This window comes from Lissotriton helveticus, assembly GCF_964261635.1.
Source record: "Lissotriton helveticus chromosome 1_1 unlocalized genomic scaffold, aLisHel1.1 SUPER_1_unloc_36, whole genome shotgun sequence".
Lineage (NCBI taxonomy): Eukaryota > Metazoa > Chordata > Amphibia > Caudata > Salamandridae > Lissotriton > Lissotriton helveticus.
In genome coordinates, this window is record NW_027611677.1 from 893,512 (window position 1) to 903,846 (window position 10,335).

At 45.5% G+C, this 10,335-nt stretch overlaps 1 non-coding gene across 1 annotated transcript; it reads right to left on the minus strand.

The window, feature by feature from the left end:
• Window positions 1–7,012: 7,012 nt before the first annotated feature.
• Window positions 7,013–7,084, minus strand: TRNAW-CCA (transfer RNA tryptophan (anticodon CCA)). Its single transcript has one exon. It is a non-coding gene; the product is annotated as a tRNA-Trp (tRNA).
• Between the last annotated feature and the right edge of the window lie 3,251 nt (window positions 7,085–10,335).

The following is a 10,335-nucleotide window of genomic DNA, read 5'->3' on the forward strand; positions in this document are numbered from 1 at the left end:
TGCTTTGCAATAGTCTCTATGCATTTCTTTGCAATAGCCTCTGTGCATTGCTTTGCAACAGTCTGTGCATTGCTTTGCAATAGTCTCTGTGCATTGCTTTGCAATAGTCTGTGCATTGCTTTGCAATAGTCTCTGTGCATTGCTTTGCAATAGTCTCTGTGCATTGCTTTGGAATAGTCTGTGAATTGCTTTGCAATAGCCTCTGCGCATTGCTTTGCAATATTCTCTGTGCATTGCTTTGCAATAGTCTCTGTGCATTGCTTGGCAATAGTCTATGTGCATTGCTTTGCAATAGTATCTGTGCAGTGCTTTGCAATAGTCTCTGTGCAGTGCTTTGCAATAGTCTCTGTGCATTGCTTTGCAAGAGTCTGTGCATTGCTTTGCAATAGGCTGTGCATTGCTTTGCAATAGCCTCTTCGCATTGCTTTGCAATCGTCTCTGTGCACTGCTTTGCAATAGTCTCTGTGCATTGCTTTGCAGTAGTCTCTGTGCATTGCTTTGCAATAGTCTCTATGCATTGCTTTGCAATAGTCTGTGCATTGCTTTGCAATAGCCTCTGTGCATTGCTTTGCAATAGTCTCTGTGCATTGCTTTGCAATCGTCTCTGCGCATTGCTTTGCAATAGTCTCCTTGCGCATTGCTTTGCAATAGTCTGTGCATTGCTTTGCAATAGTCTCTGCGCATTGCTTTGCAATAGTCTGTGCATTGCTTTGCAATAGTCTGTGCATTGCTTTGCAAAAGTCTCTGTGCATTGCTTTGCAATAGTCTCTGTGCATTGCTTTGCAATCGTCTCTGCGCATTGTTTTGCAATAGTCTCCTTGCGCATTGCTTTGCAATAGCCTGTGCATTGCTTTGCAATAGTCTCTGCGCATTGCTTTGCAATAGTCTGTGCATTGCTTTGCAATAGTCTGTGCATTGCTTTGCAAAAGTCTCTGTGCATTGATTTGCAATAGTCTCTGTGGATTGCTTTGCAACAGTCTCTGTGCATTGCTTTGCAATAGTCTTTGTGTATTGCTTTGCAATAGTCTCTGTGCATTGCTTTGCAATAGTCTGTGCATTGCTTTGCAATAGTCTATGCATTGCTTTGCAATAGTCTCTATGCATTAAATGTGGCTCCATGCCTGTACACTGATTTGTTCTGTGACACCATAATGCTGTACGACTGTGTGTGCTTTGCCAATTCATGCTGATTGACTCTTGCACTGTACCCTGAACCAAGTTCTATAAAATGCTAATAAAATAGATTTGACAAAAAAAATAGTCTCTATGCATTGCTTTGCAATAGTCTCTGTGCATTGATTTGCAATAGTCTGTGCATTGCTTTGCAATAGCCTCTGTGCATTGCTTTGCAATAGTGTATGTGCATTACTTTGCAATAGTCTCTGTGCATTGCTTTGCAATAGTCTGTGCATTGCTTTGCAATAGTCTCTGTGCATAGATATGCAATAGTCTCTGTGCATTATTTTGCAATAGTCTGTGCATTGCTTTGCAATAGTCTGTGCATTGCTGTGCAATAGTCTCTGTGCATTGATTTGCAATAGTCTCTGTGCATTGCTATGCAATAGTCTCTGTGCATTGATTTGCAATAGTCTCTATGCATTAAATGTGGCTCCATGCCTGTACACTGATTTGTTCTGTGACACCATAATGCTGTACGATTGTGTGTGCTTTGCCAATTCATGCTGATTGACTCGTGCACTGTACCCTGAACCAAGTTCTATAAAATGCTAATGACATAGATTTGACAAAAAAAATAGTCTCAATGCATTGCTATGCAATAGTCTCTGTGCACTGCTTTGCAATAGTCTCTGTGCATTGCTTTGCAATAGTCTGTGCATTGCTTTGCAATAGTCTGTGCATTGCTTTGCAATAGTCTCTGTGCATAGCTATGCAATAGTCTCTGTGCATTGTTTTGCAATAGTCTGTGCATTGCTTTGCAATAGTCTCTGTGCATTGCTATGCAATAGTCTCTGTGCATTGCTTTCCAATAGTCTCTGTGCATTGCCTTTGCAATAGTCTTTATGCATTGCTTTGCAATAGTCTGTGCATTGCTTTGCAATAGTCTCTGTGCATTGCTTTGCAATAGTCTCTGTGCATTGCTATGCAATAGTCTCTGTGCATTGCTTTGCAATAGTCTATGTGCATTGCTTTGCAATAGTCTCTGTGCATTGCGTTGCAGTAGTCTCTGTGCATTGCTTTGAAATAGTCTGTGCATTGCTTTGCAATAGTCTCTGTGCATTGCTATGCAATAGTCTCTGTGCATTGCTTTGCAATAGTCTGTGCATTGCTTTGCAATAGTCTCTGTGCATTGCTTTGCAGTAGTCTGTGCATTGCTTTGCATTAGTCTCTGTGCATTGCTTTGCAATAGCCTCTGTGCATTGCTTTGCAATAGTCTGTGCATTGCTTTGCAATAGTCTCTGTGCATTGCTTTGCAATAGTCTGTGCATTGCTGTGCAATAGTCTCTGTGCATTGCTTTGCAATCGTCTCTGTGCATTGCTTTGCAATAGTCTGTGCATTGCTTTGCAATAGTCTCTGTGCTTTGCTATGCAATAGTCTCTGTGCATTGCTTTGCAATAGTCTCTGTGCATTGCTTTGCAATAGTATCTGTGCATTGCTTTGCAATAGTCTGTGCATTGCTTTGCAATAGTCTCTGTGCATTGCTATGCAATAGTCTCTGTGCATTGCTTTGCAATAGTCTGTGCATTGCTTTGCAATAGTCTCTGTGCATTGCTTTGCAATAGTCTCTGTGCATTGCTTTGCAATAGTCTCTGTGCATTGCTTTGCAATAGTCTGTGCATTGCTTTGCAATAGTCTCTGTGCATTGCTTTGCAGTAGTCTGTGCATTGCTTTGCAATAGTCTGTGCATTGCTTTGCAATAGTCTCTGTGCATTGCTTTGCAATAGTCTCTGCACTGCTTTGCAATAGTCTCTGTGCATTGCTATGCAATAGTCTCTGTGCATTGCTTTGCAATAGTCTGTGCATTGCTTTGCAATAGTCTCTGTGCATTGCTTTGCAATAGTCTGTGCATTGCTGTGCAATAGTCTCTGTGCATTGCTTTGCAATCGTCTCTGTGCATTGCTTTGCAATAGTCTGTGCATTGCTTTGCAATAGTCTCTGTGCTTTGCTATGCAATAGTCTCTGTGCATTGCTTTGCAATAGTCTCTGTGCATTGCTTTGCAATAGTATCTGTGCATTGCTTTGCAATAGTCTGTGCATTGCTTTGCAATAGTCTCTGTGCATTGCTATGCAATAGTCTCTGTGCATTGCTTTGCAATAGTCTGTGCATTGCTTTGCAATAGTCTCTGTGCATTGCTTTGCAATAGTCTCTGTGCATTGCTTTGCAATAGTCTGTGCATTGCTTTGCAATAGTCTGTGCACTGCTTTGCAATAGTCTCTGTGCATTGCTTTGCAATAGTCTGTGCATTGCTTTGCAATAGTCTCTGTGCATTGCTTTGCAATAGTCTGTGCATTGCTATGCAATAGTCTCTGTGCATTGCTTTGCAATAGTCTCTGTGCATTGCTTTGCAATAGTCTCTGTGCATTGCTTTGCAATAGTCTCTGTGCATTGCTTTGCAATAGTCTGTGCATTGCTTTGCAATAGTCTCTGTGCATTGCTATGCAATAGTCTCTGTGCATTGCTTTGCAATAGTCTGTGCATTGCTTTGCAATAGTCTCTGTGCAATGCTTTGCAATAGTCTCTGTGCATTGCTTTGCAATAGTCTCTGTGCATTGCTATGCAATAGTCTATGTGCATAGCTTTGCAATAATCTCTGTGCATTGCTTTGCAATAGTCTCTGTGCATTGCTTTGCAATAGTCTGTGCATTGCTTTGCAATAGTCTGTGCATTGCTTTGCAATAGTCTCTGTGCATTGCTTTGCAATAATATGTGCACTGCTTTGCAATAGTCTGTGCATTGCTTTGCAATAGTCTGTGCACTGCTTTGCAATAGTCTCTGTGCATTGCTTTGCAATAGTCTGTGCATTGCTTTGCAATAGTCCCTGTGCATTGCTTTGCAATAGTCTCTGTGCATTGCTTTGCAATAGTCTCTGTGCATTGCTTTGCAATAGTCTCTATGCATTGCTTTGCAATAGTCTGTGCATTGCTTTGCAATAGTCTCTGTGCATTGCTTTGCAATAGCCTCTGCGCATTGCTTTGCAATAGTCTCTGTGCATTGCTTTGCAATAGTCTCTGTGCATTGCTTGGCAATAGTCTATGTGCATTGCTTTGCAATAGTCTCTGTGCAGTGCTTTGCAATAGTCTCTGTGCATTGCTTTGCAATAGTCTGTGCATTGCTTTGCAATAGTCTCTGTGCATTGCTTTGCAATAGTCTGTGCACTGCTTTGCAATAGTCTGTGCATTGCTTTGCAATAGTCTGTGCATTGCTTTGCAATAGCCTCTTCGCATTGCTTTGCAATCGTCTCTGTGCACTGCTTTGCAATAGTCTCTGTGCATTGCTATGCAATAGTCTCTGTGCATTGCTGTGCAATAGTCTCTGTGCATTGCTTTGCAATAGTCTCTGTGCATTGCTTTGCAATAGTCTCTGTGCATTGCTTTGCAATAGTCTTTATGCATTGCTTTGCAATAGTCTGTGCATTGCTTTGCAATAGCCTCTGTGCATTGCTTTGCAATAGTCTCTGCCTGTGCAATAGGCCTGACCCTAGGCTTCCGGAGTTCTTGATCACCAAAGGCTCCAGTGATCTAAGCCCGACCAGGGCTATGTCCGACCAGGGCTGTAGGCCGCGTTGGGAGCGCGTTAGGGACGTGTAAAGGGGCGCAGGGCGCAGAACTCTGCCCGTTTCACCCCAGCATTTAGGGGAGGACACAGAATCTGGGAAAGCCAGTGGGAAGGATTTTCCAGGAGGAGAGTTCAGTGAGATAATCTGAAACACAATAGTGCTGGTGATCTGGCGGGTGCATTCTGTGAACCACTTTTGTCGGGAGCAGCCTGCCATCATGCCCTGATAAACACAACTCTAGTCCCAAGCCAGTGACCTCAGCAAATGCAAAGACATTCATAGTTATAGTCTCCTGCATCTGATTCTTGCCATCTTCATGTGAAACGTTGGCGTTATCATGTCTGCTGCGCACACTTTGTTCAAATGTGTACAATTTAAGTGTGTGCACCTGATCACTGTCTTGGACAGAGCTCTGCCTGTGAACACCCCATGAGAAGCATTGGTGGTTCAGTGGTAGAATTCTCCCCTGCCACGCGGGAGGCCCGGGTTCGATTCCCGGCCAATGCAAGACTGCATTGTTTTGACTTTGTTTTCAAAAGGAAATATATGAACTCAGTGGGGAATAAAATGGTAAGCAGTGACCCCGACGTGATTGGAACACGCAACCTTCTGATCTGGAGTCAGACGCGCTACTGGTGCGCCACGAGGTCCGTACACTTACAGCCTTCGAGCCAGATCAGCAAATGCTGTGGGCCTTTTGACTTATTTTCCCTCCTCATATGCCTACAGTTGTATTACAGGGCTAGGCCTTTTGTTTTCTATACTAATTATGAAATTGACTGCAGGTGCAGAGAGAACGCAGAGGATTGAAATGTTCAGGTAAAGGGTCTTAAGCAGGAGAGAGCAGAGGTACGCATCTGTGTTTCATTCAAGTGTTTCATGCAGGCAAAAAGGATACTTCCCTGGGTGGGCTTGAACCACTAACCTTTCTGTTAACAACCGAACGAGCTAACCGATTGCACCACAGAGATTAATAACTGTAGCAATGTTCCTGAGACTCAATATATATCTTGATATGCGTGTGCCTGCCTGGAGCTTGTGTTATATAAGGCGTCTTTATGCCATACAACATTTCTCATTTGCTTAGTGTCTTGTTACTGTCGGACGTTATGATGAATAGACTACTGTCTAATGGTGTTAGAGCCAGTATTACTACCGGTCCCAGTGTATGAGACACATACATGACTTTTCTGTTGCCTGCTTAGCATAGCTCCCTGCTCCTCTGTAGGTGTGCTACCAGCCAGTAAGGCGTGTGTCTTGCCCATCAGATGTGTTATGTTAGACTTGACTTCTCTGCGAGCAAAGTCTCCCTCCCATAGCAGGTGCTTCCTCTGAACTCTTGACTTGTAAGACTTCTGGGAAAGGCCCTCCCTAGCCCCTCACTCTGATAGATACATTTACCTTCAGAGCTCAGCTTTGGAGAAAGAGATTGGGCAGAGAGCACATAGGGGAAGGCCCACGGTGCACACTTTATTTTACATAAATGCTCGGTCTTGTGGGAGGACAGGGACATGAGGATTCTCAGGGAAACAAATCCCAGGGGTATTGATGGATAGGCCCTGAAACACAACAATCCCGTAATGGCCAGGCACAAGATGCCTGTGCAATAGGCCTGACCCTAGGCTTCCGGAGTTCTTGATCTCCAAAGGCTCCAATGATCTAAGCCCGACCAGGGCTGTGCCCGACCAGGGCTGTAGGCCGCGTTGGGAGCACGTTAGGGATGCGTAAAGGGGCGCAGGGGCGCAGAACTCTGCCCGTTTCACCCCAGCATTTAGGGGAGGACACAGAACGTGGGAAAGCCAGTGGGAAGGATTTTCCAGGAGGAGAGTTCAGTGACATAATCTGAAACACAATAGTGCTGGTGATCTGGCGGGTGCATTCTGAGAACCACTTTTGTCGGGAGCAGCCTGCCATCATGCCCTGTTAACCACAACTATAGTCCAAAGCCAGTGACCTCAGAAAAAGCAAAGACATTCATACTTATAGTCTCCTGCATCTGATTCTTGCCATCTTCATGTGTAACGTTGACTTTATCATTCCTGCTGCGCACACTTTGTTCATATGTGTACAATTTAAGTGGTGCACCTGATCACTGTCTTGGACAGAGCTCTGCCTGCGTACACACCATGTGAAGCATTGGTGGTTCAGTGGTAGAATTCTCGCCTGCCACACGGGAGGCCTGGGTTCGATTCCCGGCCAATGCACGGCTGCATTGTTTTGACTTTGTTTTCGAAAGGAAATATATGAACTCTGTGGGGAATAAAATGGTAAACAGTGACCCCAACGTGAATTGAACACGCAACCTTCTGATCTGGAGTCAGACGCGCTACCGTTGCACCACAAGGTCCTTACACTTGCAGCCTTCGAGCCAGATCAACAAATGCTGTGGGCCTTTTTACTTATTTTCCCCTACTCATATGCCTAGAGTTGTATTACAGGGCTTGGCCTTTTGTTTTCTATCCTAATTATGAAATTGAATGCAGGTGCAGAGAGAACGCAGAGGATTGAAATATTCAGGGAAAGGGTCTCAAGCAGAAGAGAGCAAAGGTATGTATCTGTGTTTCAATAAAGTGCTTCATGCAGGCAAAATGATTCGTCCCTGGGTGGGTTTGAACCACCAACCTTTTGATAAACAGCCGAACACGCTAAACGTTTGCGCCACAGAGACTAGTGACTGTAGCACTTTTCCTTAGACTCAATATATATCTTGATATGTGTGCGCCTGCCTGGAGCTTGTCTTATATAAGCCATCATCATGTGAAACGTTGGCGTTATCATGTCTGCTGCGCACACTTTGTTCATATGTGTACAATTTAAGTGTGTGCACCTGATCACTGTCTTGGACAGAGCTCTGCCTGTGAACAACCCATGTGAAGCATTGGTGGATCAGTGGTAGAATTTTCACCTGCCATGCGGGAGGCCCGGGTTTGATTCCCGGCCAATGCAAGGCTGCATTCTTTTGACTTTGTTTTCGAAAGGAAATATATGAACTCAGTGGGTAATAAAATGGTAAGCAGTGACCCCGACGTGATTTGAACACGCAACCTTCTGATCTGGAGTCAGACGCGCTACAGTTGCGCCACTAGGTCCTTACACTTGCTGCTTTCGGAGCCAGATGAACACATGCTGTGGGTCTTTTAACTTTTTTTCCCCTTCATATATGCCTCCGGTTGTATTACAAGGCTTGGCCTATTGTTTACTATCCTTTTTATGAAATTGACTGCAGGTGCAGAGAGAACGCAGAGGATTTAAATGTTCAGGTAAAGGGTCTTAAGCAGGAGAGAGCAGAGGTACGTATCTGTGTTTCATTAAAGTGTTTCATGCAGGCAAAAGGATACTTCCCCGGATGGGCTTGAGCCATCAACCTTTCGGTTAACAACCAAAAGCGCTAACCGATTGCGCCACAGAGACTAATAACTGTAGCACCTTTCCTGAGACTCAATATATATCTTGATATGTGTGTGCCTGCCTGGAGCTTGTGTTATATAAGGCGTCTTCATGCCATACAGCATTTCTCATTTGCTTAGTGTCTTGTTACTGTCGGACGTTATGATGAATAGACTACTGTCATTACTACCGGTCCCAGTGTATGAGACACATACATGACTTTTCTGTTGCCTGCTTAGCATAGCTCCCTACTCCTCTGTTGGTGTGCTACCAGCCAGTAAGGCTTGTGTCTAGCCCATCCCATCTTCACTGTGTTATGCTAGGCTTGACATCTCTGCAAGCAAAGTCTCCCTCCCATAGCAGGTGCTTCCTCTGAACTCTTGACTTGTAAGACTTCTGGGAAAGGCCCTCCCTAGCCCCTCACTCCGATAGATACATTTACCTTCAAAGCTCAGCTTTGGAGAAAGAGATCGGAAATCACAACAACTTCCTGGCAACGGAAATCTCGCTGACCACTCCGGCTAAAGGCACTTCCAAAAAGACGAAAACATCACGGGAGAAAAAAAAAAAAACACCCGCCCACAGCCGCATGACGTGCGAAAAGGGGCAGGATGAGAAAAAGATCACCGGAACGCCCACGAATCGCCTCGGACCGTGATGGACAGATCTCACTTCCAATGGCTAGCCTCCATTTATGGAGCTAGCCAATGGAAGTGAGAGGCCGTGACCAAGCCACATAGTCTTCTCAAACGTTTTTCGCCTGCGTGAAAGCTGCTGCGCAGCGGACGCCTGGCGAAACCTAAAAACGGAAAGGTAAACACAGCACTTGGCAGAGGGCGTGGGGGCAGAGCAGCTTCAGCAGGGAGATTGCAAGGAAGTGACCGAGCCCAGCAAGGTTTGGAGGGCGGAACCGGGCGGTATGGGGAAGGCCGATCTTGTTAAAAGTAAAAGAGCTCTGCAAATAAAAACAAGCACTGTAAAAACAATCAAGCACTGTTCGTTTAATGCTAAACTCCAGCAACAACATTGAATGTTTGGAGGGCGGGACCGGGCGGTATGGAGAAGGCCGCTAATGTTAAAAGTGAAAGTGTGCTGCAACTAAAAACAAGTCTGTGGCGGAACAGGCTGGAGGGGAGCAGCTGTTGGATCAGATATCCGTCCTGTGCAGCCTTCAGAAACTAGAATGGTAAAGACAAGTCCAAGAGGCTTTTAGCAGGATTCAATAGCTAGTAAGAGGTGCATTTATTAAAAAATAAAGGGCATCACACAAATGCACTATTGATATAATTTCACTCACCAGTTGATGAAAGGCGAGCTGAGGAGAGCTCGGGTGCGGTGCGAAGTGCTCGAGCCTTGCATAGAATTCCTAAAGGCGCGCTAGAGTAGAGTTTTCACAGTACTACTATTAAAAAATATGAATGGATTGCATGTCCCGTATCGAATGCAAGCCCGCTGCCGTGTCTGCTTCTGTCAGTGCCCGTACCATGCACTGGATAGGGTAATATCTATAAATGACATGATGGGAAATATGTGAGGGACCCTGCAAGCAAGAGAGGGCATGTCACCGAAGGGTCTAATTAATGCAAGAGGGGAGCAGTGTGGCAGATGAAGACAAGGTGTTGGTATTCGTTCCTGAATCAGCAGCTCCTTTTTTTGTTCCTAGACGGTCAAAAGTACTATTTAACCTAGGGATTTTGTACACATTCATCCAAGGTGGCATTTGGGATGCCTGGGGAGTGAAGGTGCCTTGTGTGGAAAGAACTGGTAGCTGTGAGGTCAGGCAGAGCAGCGCCCCTAGATCCTCCTCCATCCTCTGCAGGCACAGACAGTTTGTGAAGTTTGGCGCCCTACAGATGGAGGAGCGCACGCTGCAGCCATCGGCTCAGCAGTCCCATGGGCCGAAGAAGAAGCATAGGTGGCAAGTCTCGCCTAGAAGGCATGCTGCTGATTAGTGAAACTGAGAAGGGCAAATAAAGGCAGGCGTTTGCCATTGCCTGGTACTCCGATGGTAACAGTCCTCAGAGGAATAGCCTCCGGGTACCGAGTGGCGCGGTCCACTAACACCAAGATGAACCGGTGTCCCGCAGAGGTCGGAGGGTCCAACGGCCCAACGATGTCGATACCGACCCGCTCAAAAGGGGTCCTGACCACCGGGAGGGGTTCCAAAGGGGCCTTCACTTTGGTCCCCGTCTTGCCACTGGCCTGGCAAGT